General features: G+C 38.2%; 1 protein-coding gene and 1 pseudogene across 10 annotated transcripts in view; one reads left to right on the forward strand and one right to left on the reverse strand.

Moving 5' to 3' along the window:
* Positions 1-12,070, forward strand: part of GSK3B (glycogen synthase kinase 3 beta) — a 221,919-nt gene that overhangs the window by 81,227 nt on the left and 128,622 nt on the right. The gene's annotated exons all lie outside the window — the stretch shown is intronic.
* Positions 4,457-5,654, reverse strand: LOC100388276 (eukaryotic translation initiation factor 3 subunit F pseudogene; annotated as a pseudogene).

The raw sequence follows: 12,070 nt of genomic DNA on the forward strand, positions 1-12,070 counted from the left end.
AAGCATAGATTGGGCATGGTAGCTGATGCCTGTAATCCAAGCACTTCGGGAGGCTAAGGTGGGAGGATTGCTTGAACCCAGGAGTTTAAGACTAGCCTGGCTAACATGTGTCTTTTATAAAGACCTTGTCTCTATAAAAAAAAAAAAAAAAAATGTTAAGCATATTGGCTCACACCTGTAATCTTAGCACTTTGGGAGGCTGAGGTGGGCGGATCACTTGAGGTCAGGAGTTCAAGACCAGCCTGGCCAACGGTGAAACCTTGTTTCTACTTAAAAACAAACAAACAAAAAAAAAAAACAAAGTTAGTTGAGCATGGTATCGGACACCTGTAATTCCAGCTACTCGGGATGCTGAGGCAGGAGAATCCCTTGAACCCAGGTGGTGGAGGCTGCAGTGAGCTGAGTTCATGACCCTGCACTCCAGCCTGGGCAACAGAGCGAGACTCTGCCTCAGAAAAAAAAAAAAAAACTAAAGAGTGAAAACATACTATTACAAAAACCTGTAATTTAATTTCATTTTGCTTTTGATTTGTTTGCCATGTTAAAAATGAGCTTTTAGACCTGCCTTTGCTAGCTTTATTGAGGTATAATTGGTATATTTTAAAACTGTGTCTAATTAATGTGTACAATTTAATGCATTTGGACTTATGTGTGTATTCATCTTACCATCACCAGAGCCGAGATAATAAACATGTATCTGTCGGTCTCAAAAAGTTACATTATGCCCCTTTCTTACTGTTTTTCATTTTTTTGAGAGGGGAGGCAAGAACACTTGACATCTACCCTCTTAGCAAATTTTCACAAGTACACCTTGTTAATTATAGGCACTATGTTGGACAGCATATATCTGTAACTTTATACCATTGAAAAACAACTCTCCGTATCTCCCCCCATCTCCTACTGTTGTCTACTTATATAACTTCGATTCCTTGTTATGAAAAATAATGTGGTATCTCTCCTTCTGTGACTAACTTATTTTGCTTAGCATGATATTTTCCAGGTTCATTTGTGTTGTCACAAATGGTAAGATTTCCTTCTTTTTAAAAAACTTGTAATATTTATTCTATTATATGTATATACCACATTTTTCTTATTGTTTCATGTGGGGTTGCTTTTACATCTTGGCTATTGTGAATAATGCTGCAATGAATATGGGAATGCAGATATCTTTTTGAGACCCTATTTTCAATTCTTTTGGATGTTTACCCAGAAGTGGGATTGTTGGATCATATGGTGGACTGTCTTAAATTTTTAAAGGAGCCTCCATACTGCTTTCCATAACAGCTGCACTATTTTACATCCTCACCAGCAGTCTTTAAGGGTTCCAGTTTTTCCACAACCTTGCCAACACTTACAATTTGTAATTTTTTAAATAATCATTCTAACAGGTGCAAGATATCTCATTGTGGTTTTGACTTGCATTTCCCTGATGATTAGCAATGTTGACCCTTTTTGCGTATGCCTGTTGATCTTATGTATGTCTTCTTTGTCTGTTCCAGTCCTTTGCTTATTTTTTATTCATCTCCTTTTTTGCTTTGAGTTGTAGGAGTTTGTTACTTTTTTTTTAAAATTAGCCCCTTGTCAGACATTTGGTTTGCAAATATTTTCTTCCATTCCGTAGGTTGCCTTCTTACTCTGTTGATTGTTTCCTTTACTGTATAGAAGCTTTTTAGTTTGATATAGTCCCACCTGTCTATTTTTGGCTTTTGTTGCCTGTTATCCAAGAAATTACTGACAAGAACAGTGTCAAGAAGGTTTTCTCTGATGATTTCTTCAAAGGGTTGTATGTTTTCTGATCTTAGGTTTAAAATCTTTAATCCATTTTAAGTTAATTTTTGTGTATGGTGTAAAATAAGGGTCCAGTTTTATTCTTTTGGAGATGGGTATCCAGTTTTTCTAACACTGTTTATTGAAAATACTGTCCTTTCTGCATTGTGAATTATTGGCACCTTTGTTGAAGATCCACTGACCGTATTTCTGGATTTTCTGCTCTATTCCATTAATCCATATTTTTTTCTTTTCGTGTGTGTGTGTGTGTGTGTGTGTGTGTGAGGGAGAAAACAGAGTCTCACTCTGTTGCCTAGGCTGGAGTGCATTGGCATAATTTCAGCTCACTGCAATCACTGCCTCCCAGGTTTAGGCGATCTCCCACCTCAGCCTTTCAAGTAGCTAGGATTCATAGATCTGTTTTTATGCTTCTATCATACTGTTTTGATTACTGTAGTTTTATAAAATATTTTGAAATAAGGAGATATGATGCCTCCAATGTTGTACTTGCTCAAAATTGCTTTCAATGTTTGAAGTCTTTTGTGATTCCATGTAAGTTTTAAGATTAAAATAAATTATGTAAAAAATGTCTTTGGGATTTTGATAGGGGTTGCACTGAATCTATAGATGGCTTTCAATAATATGGACATTTTAACAATATTCATCTATTGAACATAGGATGTTTTCCATCTGTTTGTATCTGCTTTAATTTCTTTCATTCGTGTTTTATAGTCTTTAGTGTACAAAATTTTTACCTCCTTGGTTAATTCCTAAGTATTCTGTTTGCTGCTATTGTAAATGTGATTGCTTTCTTAAACTTTTTTTGGATAGTTTGTTGTTGGTGTATAGCAGGGGTCCCCAACCCTCAGGGTGCAGACCGGTGTGGTCCACGGCCTGTTAGGAACCAGGCCGCACAGCAATAGGTGAACCCCGGGCCAGTGAGTGTTACTGCCTGAGCTCTGCCTCCTGTCAGATTAGCAGCAGCATTAGATTTTCATAGGAACATGAACCCTATTGTGTACTGCGCATTCGAGGGATCTATGTTGCACAATCCTTATGAGGTGAAACAGTCATCTGAAACCTTTCCACCAGCCCCCCACCAGTCTGTGGAAAAATAGTCTTCCATGAAACTGGTCCCTTGTGCCAAAAAGATTGGGGACTGCTGGTTTGTAGAATTACAACCGATTTTCTAAATGATTTTGTGTCCTGCAACTTGACTGAATTTATTTATTCTAATAGGGAGTGTGTGTGTGTGTGTGTGTGTGTGTGTGTGTGTAGTCTAGGATTTTCTACCTCTTTCACATGCAACTAAATAATTTTTTTTTTTCAATTTAGATGCCTTTTATTTCTTTTTCTTGCCTAGTTTCTCTGGCTAGGACTTACATACAGTACCATGTTGAATAGATGGCAAGAGTGGGCATCCTTGCCTTGTTTATAATCTTAGAGGAAGAGTTTTCTTTTTCTCCATTGTGTATGATGTTATTTATGGGCTTTTCATGTACAGATGCTCCATGACTTAAAATTAAGTTATATCCAGGTGAACTCATTGCAAGTTAAAAATGTCATTAAGTCAAAAATAGATTTAATGCACTTTATCTGTGGAACATTATAGCTTAGCCTAGCATATCTTAAACATGCTCAGAACACTTATGTTGGCTTACAGGTAGACAAAATCATGTAACACATAGCCTCTTTTATAAAGTGTTGAATATCTCAGGTAACTTACTGAATACTATGTGGGTGCTCATCATTAATGTACACAGCTGAAAGCACCATTGTAAAGTTGAAAATTTTTCAGTTGAACTGTCAAGTCAGTGATTGTATAACTTCTATTTTGTTGAGGTAAGTTCCTTCTATATCTAATTCATTGATGGTTTTTGTAATGAAAGGGTGGGGAATTCTGTCAAGTGCTTTTTCCTTTTTCCTGTTTTTCTTTTTTTTTTTTTTGGAGACAAAGTCTTGCTCTGTTGCCTAGGCTGAGTGCCGTGGCTCAATCTCAGCTCACTGCAACTTCTACCTTCTGGGTTATACTGAATATTAAGGTAGTGATGCTTCTTATAATGAAATGTATTGATATGTATTGATGTATCTCTTTTTATCAGTAGGGGTATTATTTTATATCAGCAGTGTAAATCCGTGTTCAGCAATTGACTGTTGAGTTGATATAGGCTGGGCATTGTTCTTGATTCTAAGCATATAACAATAAAACAGACAACAAACTATGTCATTTTAAAGCTTATATTTTAGTGAGGAGAAATGGACAATAGATGAATAAGTATGCAAAATAGAATATATTAGATTGTTACTCTGGAGAAGATTGAGGTAAAGAAGTGGGGATGAGGAATGCTGAGTGAATGTTGAGGTTGCAATTTTAAATAGTATGAGAATCTAGCATTTGAGGAAATACCTGAAATATGTGAGGGGGGCTAGATATTCAGATATCTATGCAATTGTAAGACAAAATAAAGAAATCCCATATAGGTAACACTCTTTACCCACTTTCCCTCAATGATCATATCTTGCAAAATTATAGTACATTATCACAATTGGGATATTGGCATTGATATAATCCATCGATTTTATTCAGATTTCCTCAGATTCTCTTGTACTACTTTGGCGAGCTGTATGTGTATGTATTTAGTTCTATTTTTTTTTTTAATTATACAAAAAGTAGGCTATATTTATTAGAGTCACAGGCAGTCGACTGTTTCAGTGTGACTCAAGACCGCAAGAAACCCATTTCTCCTTCACTTCTGAGTCCTGGGGTTGAGACCTAGCCTGGCAGGTATGCTGCCCGGGGCTGATTCACAGGTTTACAAGTTTCTCATTGAGGGCAATCTGTGACTGTGTGACGTTGGCCAGGTAGGTCACCATCAGCAGGTCACTGACGTTGCTGTTGAGCATGGTCTCAAAGTCATCAGGAACTATTTTAGGTACTTGGTTAACCAGCTTCATCAGGAATCAGCCCACAGTATTGTCAGCTGACACCTTTCCAGACAGTACATCCTCTGTGTATTGCAACACCGTGCTCAGGGCATCCTGGATGCGAGCTGATGCCCCTCCTACTTGCTGCAAGTCACTTGAGAGTCCAGTCACTTGGTTGGGGCTAAAGCAGGTCTTCATGATCAGGTCAACTCCCAATTCGTTCATTGTCATAGTATGCGTATTTCACTGTCAGAGGTGTGAACATCACTTCCATGGTCCTCCCAGGGACACCCATTAAAGTGCTGACATAGGCTTCGATGCTAATGTGGCCGTTCTGGAGACTTGTGTCCACAGTGAGGTGGATGGGGTTGGGGCCTCCCGGCTGTATTACTCATGGATCAGCACAGAGTGCTCTGTGATGTCATGGCTTATAGTGTACCAGCCCAGGATGAGCTCATTTGGAGAAACTTTTTTATGCAGTTCATACACGTTCTTAGCAAATTCCATGTCAACAGCCACTTCATCTTCTGACTCATTGTGCGGCACTGAAAAGCAATTTCAGGTGACCTCCACTGAGTTCTTGTCGACCGTTCCCAGTAGGGTTCTGATAACTCGGGCAGCACCCTGGTTGCGTGGCTCGTAGCTGTCCATAAAGGAGGCCAAAATGACTGGGTGCAGCCTGACCACGCGGCTGCCGGGGAAGGGCCCTAGGAGAGCGGGACCAGGCAGAGCGAGCACTGGGGTCTGCGCGGGAGCTTGCGCTGAGGCCGCGGTCTGGCCAGGAGCCGCAGTCGTAGCCGCTGCTGCCGCAGGGTCTGAGGTTGAGGCTGGAGTCTCAGAGGAAGACGGAGCCACAGCTGGTGCTGAGGTTGGGGCCGAGACTGTGGGGTCGCCGCTGGGGCCAGAGCTGGTGTGGCAGGAGGAGCACTTGCTGATACCGCCGGCATGGCCATCTTGTCAAGAAAGAACTAGTTCTGTTTTTTTATTACACATATAGGTTTGTGTATAGACCATGATAGTCAAGATACAGAACATCACAAGTATCTTCTTACTGCCCTTTTATAACCACATTGACTTCTCTCCCTGCCATTCCTCTACCCCCGAGAACCAGTATAATCCCTGGCAATAACCACTAATCTGTTTACCATTTCCAAACTTTTTTTCTTTCGAGAATATTATATAAATGGAATCATATCCAGTATGTAACCTTTTGGGTTGGCTTTTTTCCTTTTTCTATTTTATTTTAGCATAGGTTTCTGGGGATTCAATCGTGTTGCTGCATGTATCAATAATTGTTTTTTTTTATTGCTGAGTAGTATTTCATGGTATTAATATACTATAGTTTGTTTGTTCACACAGTAAAGGACACCTGGGAGCTAGTCTAAATAAAGCTGCTTTGAACATTCATATGCAGGTTTTAGTGTGGACATAAATTTCTATTTCTATGCAACATATCCTTAAGAGTGCGATTGCTGGGATCCTAGGTAAATTTTGAAGGTTCGCCCAACAGGATTTCTTGACAGATTAATGTGAGGTCAAGCTAGGCACAGTGTCTCATGCCTATAATCCTAGCACTTTGGGAGCAATAATTGTTATTGCTAATAGCACTTTGGAATGCCCAGGTTGGAGCATCGTTTGAGGTCAGGAGTTCAAGAGACCAGCCTGGCCAACATGGTGAATCCACGTCTCTACTAAAAGTACAAAAAAAAAATTAGCTGGGCATGGTGCTGCCCACATGTAGTCCCAGCTACTCAGGAGGCTGAGGCAGGAGAATCACTTGAATCTGGGAGACAGGTGAACTCATTGCAAGTTAAAAATGTCATTAAGTCAAAAATAGATTTAATGCACTTTATTTGTAGAACATTATAGCTTAGCCTAGCATATCTTAAACATGCTCAGAACACTTATGTTGGCTTACAGGTAGACAAAATCATGTAACACATAGCCTCTTTTATAAAGTGTTGAATATCTCAGGTAATTTATTGAATACTATGTGGGTGCTCATCATTAATGTACACAGCTGAAAGCACCATTGTAAAGTTGAAAAATTTTCAGTTGAACCGTCAAGTCAGTGATTGTGTAACTTTTATTTTGTTGAGGTAAGTTCCTTCTATATCTAATTCATTAATGGTTTTTTAAATGAAAGGGTGGTTTTGTTTTTACAACTATAGTTTGTTGATGTTATATAAAATGTTACTTTTCCAAAGTACTTTATAGAAATCAAATATATTGTGAGTGTGAGATACACACTCACAAACCTTATTTAACCAACATACTAAAAGTGTTTTAAGAACATCTTTCTGTATTACTCATAGAGTTCTCAGAGCAGGTTACTTTGTCTTTAACAAAATAATTGCCCAGCTTCTGTAATTTCTTCTACTTTCCAACTTGGTGTTATTTTCCAAACCATGGGTACCAGCAAAAAGTCTTCATTATCCTTTGCTTTCACAGAATTGAATGTGATCAGAAATAGTGATCACTTAAAGAAAGCACTGCAGTATTACATCTTTTCCAACTTTTTCACTGGCCAAGGATAGTTCAACTTGCTTCTACATGTTTAACTCTCATTCTCTTCTTACCAAAGTTCTCTTGCTATCTCTTATCAACTTCACTTAACAAAATGACTTAATTTTCCTCCCTGCAATAAGTAGACTATCAGAGGGCTGCATAAGCACTTAAGGAACATAGATGTCTTTAAAAAAAAAAAAGGTATATAGATTTTCTTGAGAAGGGAACACAGATGCTTTAAAAAAGAAGAAAATTCTCAAAAGTGTATTCCCTTTATCTTGTTCATGCTTTCCTGATATAACTAATGATACTCAGTGACCATATCTTGGGCTGAGTATTGCTACTGGTGTCATTTTCTTTTAGCTCAAGGTACTTGTTGAAGTATTTTTTATAAGACAAGTCAACTTTAAGATGTTCTTCATTTTTTTTTTTTTAGTTTGCGGATGTCTTTATTCTTCCTTTCTTGTTTGAAGAATACTTTTGCAGCAAATACAATTCTTAGTTGACAGTTTTAAATTTTTTGTTACTGCCTTGTAGCTTGCCATTTTTCCTGGTCAGCCATTAATTGTATTGTTTTTCCCATGTGATGAGTCATTTCTATTACTCCTCTCATGTTTTTTTTCTTGGTGGCTTCAAACTGTTTAAATGTGATACGTTTAGATATTGATCCCTGTGTTTATCATATTTAGGGTTCATTGAGCTTCATGCTTTGATAGATTGGAGGTTTTCATCAAATTTGGGAAATTTTCAGCCATTATTTCTTCCAATATTATTTTCTCCTTTCTCTTTTTCCAGTTAGTTCTGCCTTTACACATATGTTGGTATGTGTGTTGTTATCCCAGAGGTCTCTGAGGCTCTATTTTTCTGCAATATTTTTCCCTCTTTGTTCTTTCTGTTGGACAATTTCTTTTTCTCTGAGTTCACAGATTTTTTAAATGCCATCTCAGATATTCTCTTGAGTACATAGCAAATCTCATTTTTGTTTTGATGTGCTTCAACTCTAGTTAATTCTCATGTTTTATAAGTTAACATTTCTTTATTGAGATTCTCTTGTGAAATTGTCATATTTTTCTTTGATTTTTAAAATATGGTTTATTTTAATTTTTCAGGCTTAATTATAAATTATAATAGCTGCTTTGTATTCTTTATCTGCTAAATCCAACAGCTGTGTCCACCCAGAATTTCTGTTGACTGCCTTTTTTTTTTTTTTTAAAGAATCTGAGTATAGGTCAACTTTTCCTGTAGTTTGCATGTCTCACAATTTTTTTTAATTGGACATATTATATAATATATTGTAGCATCGCTAGGTTCCGAAATTTTTTTTTTTTTTTTTTGGGAGATAGGGTCTGGCCTCTGTTGCCCAGGCTGCAGTGCAGTGCTATGATCTCAGCTTACTGCAGCCTCCACCTCTCGGGCTAAAACCATCCTCTCACTTCAGCTTCCTGAGTAGCTGGGACTACAGGTGCACGGCACAACACCCAGCTAATTGTTGTATTTTTTTTATAGAGACGAGTTTTTGTGGCCATGTTACCCAGGCTAGCTGAACTCATAGGCTCAAGCTATCAATCAGCCTCAGCCTCCCAAAGTGCTGGCATTACAAGTATGAGTCACTGCGCCTGGACTTTTTTTTTTTTTAAACCTCCTGAAAGTGATCGTTTTGTGTTTGGTGGGTTTTTTTAATTGTTGTTTTTGTTTTGTTTTTAAATAACTAATCTGTATGTAATCTGTGGAACCTTTCCCCTGAATAGATAGAAGCCCTAGAATTCTGCGTTAAAATTTTAATTCTAATTTTCATTTTTTAAGCCTGATTTCCTAGGATCAGCCCTTTGTATAGCCTCATGGTCAGCCAGTTATTGCTTAAAGATTGTGCTTACACATCTTGAATTTTTAAAACTTTCACTGTGTTTTTTTTTGTTGTTGTTTTTTTGTTTTTTTTTTTAGGTGGATTTTCACTCTTGTTGCCCAGGCTGGAGAGTGGCATGATCTCGACTCACTGCAACCTCCGCATCCTGCATTCAAGCGATTCTCCTGCCTCAGCCTCCTGAGTAGCTGGGATTACAGGCATGTGCACCATGCCCTCCTACTTTTGTATTTTTAGTAGAGACGAGGTTTCACCTTGTTGGTCAGGCTGGTCTCGAACTCCTGACCTCAGGTGATCCATCTGCCTTGGCCTCCCAAAGTGCGGGGATTACCAACATCATGGTGCCCAGCCACTTTCAGCATTTTTTTGATGATTCTAGATGTGAATTGGGAAGCATATTCAAAATTCTGACAGTTTTCAAATTAGCCTTGGCTTTTACTTTCTCTGGACTCTCTTGAGTCTCACTCCCCCTCATATGTGCACAGCCTGTCAGACAGGTATGTGTGGGAGCTAATTTAGGCCTTCTGTGCCTCTCTCATTTCCAGTGTCCCCTTATTAAATTTCTAGATATCCCTCTAGTCTGTCATTTTCCCCAACTGGGACCACATTCTCATTTTAGCAGAACTGTGGGCCTTTCCCCTTTGTATCCTTTACATTTGCTATTTTTCTTGTGAGTGCCACTGGGCATGGGTTTTTGCTCTCTATCCTAAATGACTGTAGCCCTCTGGTTTTCACTGCCAATGCTGCCCTGGGAAAACTGCCTCACTGACTGAATTGGGTGGTGGTAGAAGGATGGTAGCATCCCTTGGCAAAGAAAGCCATTCTTCTCTACTGTTCAGTGAAATCTAATCAGCTTTTAAAGAATAAATGCTTCTGAATTTGTTATAGCCTTTGATCAGTTTCCAGAGCTCTTAAGTGATTGTAGTTCAGTTTTATAATTATTTTGGGGGAGTGGATTTGCTACTCTCGTCATTCTCCTGTACCTGGAAATCACTCCTCAAACTTGCTAACCCCTTAGGACCTTGTGTCCCCTATTCCCCCTTTAATTCAGTCTACTCAGTTTTTTTTTTTAACCATTGTTCTACTGAAACCATTCTTGTGTAAGAGTCACCAACATTTTGGCATTTGTCATAGCAATTGTCATTTTCCTTTTTTAATCTAGCCATTATGCCAAACCCACAACTGAGTTTTTACATTTGCAGTTCCCTGTAACCACAGTGCTTTTCCCTAGATCTTCACATGGTTCTTACCTTTATATCATTCAGGTTGATGTTCATATCTTAACCTCCTTCATAAGGTTTTCTCTGGCTTCCTTATCTAAAATACAGGTATTTCTAAAGTAACACAATAGGAACAGAAGAGTAAACATAGATCACTATTTAGGTCCTTATACTTCTCTTAATGCATCTTTCAGTAGCTTTTGACATAAATGATCACGCAGTTGTTCTAAAAATTTTTGCTTGGCTTCTAAAATAACATTCTTTCTTGTTCTTCTTCCTGCTTTATAAACTACTCCACTGTGTCGTCTATTTTTCATTTCGTGATTTTTTTTTTTCTGTATGAACTTCTTCCTTAGGTGATATTATTAGGTACTCTTGCTTTAAATCTTCTTAATATAGATGACTTCCAAATGCATTTTTCCAGCCTTACCTTCTACCCTGACCTCACGTGAATGTCTAAGGATTTCAAACATAATATATAAAAACCAGAATTCTTGATCTACCTTTTTCTTCAAATTTATTCTCTTAAATTTTTAAAATGTCTTTTTTTTTTTTGAGGCAGTGTCTCTCTCTGTCGCCCAGGCTGGAGTGCAGTGGCAAGATCTCAGCTCACTGCAACCTTCACCTCCTGGGTTCGAGTGATAGTGCTTTTCTGAAAGGTAAATCTGATTGTATCACTTTCCTGGTCAAAACCTCTGTTAGCTTCCCTTTACATTTAGAGTGAAATTCAGTTTCTTACCACATTCGATGAAGGTTTATATGATCTTGCGCCTGCCCACCTAACATAACTCCGACCTTTCTCTCCCCTTACTCAGAAAGTTGCAGCCATATTATCTTGCTGCCTATTTCTTGAATATGTCAAGCCCACCACTAGGTTTTTACATTTTTAGTTCGCTATAACCACAGTGCTCTTTCCTCAGATCTTCAGATGGTTCATATCTTCATATCATTCAGGTTTGTGTTCATGCCTTACCTGGTTCATGAGCTTTTCTTTAATTTCCTTATCTAAAATGAGACATTTTTAAAGCAACACAATAGGAACAGAAGAGTAAATGTAGATGAATATGTAGGTCCTTGTTCTTGCTTCACGTATGCATTCTTTTTGATCAAAAGTATTATGCCTAATCTTATACAACTTCTGTTATCTGGGAACTTAATATTTGTCTGTTACCTTGGTTAATGAGTCTGGAAAAATAACTTATTTTAACATAGTTGGCTATGTTAAAAAAATCAATACTTACAGCTATATGTTATGAGAGGAATGATTGATTTACTAGCAGTTCTTCTTCAAAGCCAACTACCTACATGTAAATTAACAAAATACAGATGCTGGGCGCTGTGGCTCATGCCTGTAATCCCAGTACTCTGGGAGGCCAAGGCGGGTGGATTACCTGAGGTCAGGAGTTCAAGACCAGCCTGGCCAACATGGTGAAACCCTGTCTCTACTAAAAATACAAAAAACCCCACAAAAATTAGCTGGGCATGGTGTTGGGTGCCTGTAATCCCAGCTAGTTGGGAGACTGAGGCAGGAGAATAGCTTGAACCAGGAGGTAGAGGTTGCAGTGAGCTGAGATTGTGCCATTGCATTCCAGCCTGAGCAACAGGAATGAAACTCTTATCTCAAAAACACAAACAAAAAACAAAAACAAAAAAACTACAGAAATAATACCAGAAATAGCTTCAATTTGGAATGGAAATGGCCACAATTTTGAAGTTGATAGTTTTCTGTGTTCCTCTCTCTGTACTAGTCAATGCTTAAGAGTCTTTTATCAGTTACTCAAGTAATTAT

Source organism: Callithrix jacchus, chromosome 15 (assembly GCF_049354715.1).
Source record: "Callithrix jacchus isolate 240 chromosome 15, calJac240_pri, whole genome shotgun sequence".
In the NCBI taxonomy this organism is placed as follows: domain Eukaryota; kingdom Metazoa; phylum Chordata; class Mammalia; order Primates; family Cebidae; genus Callithrix; species Callithrix jacchus.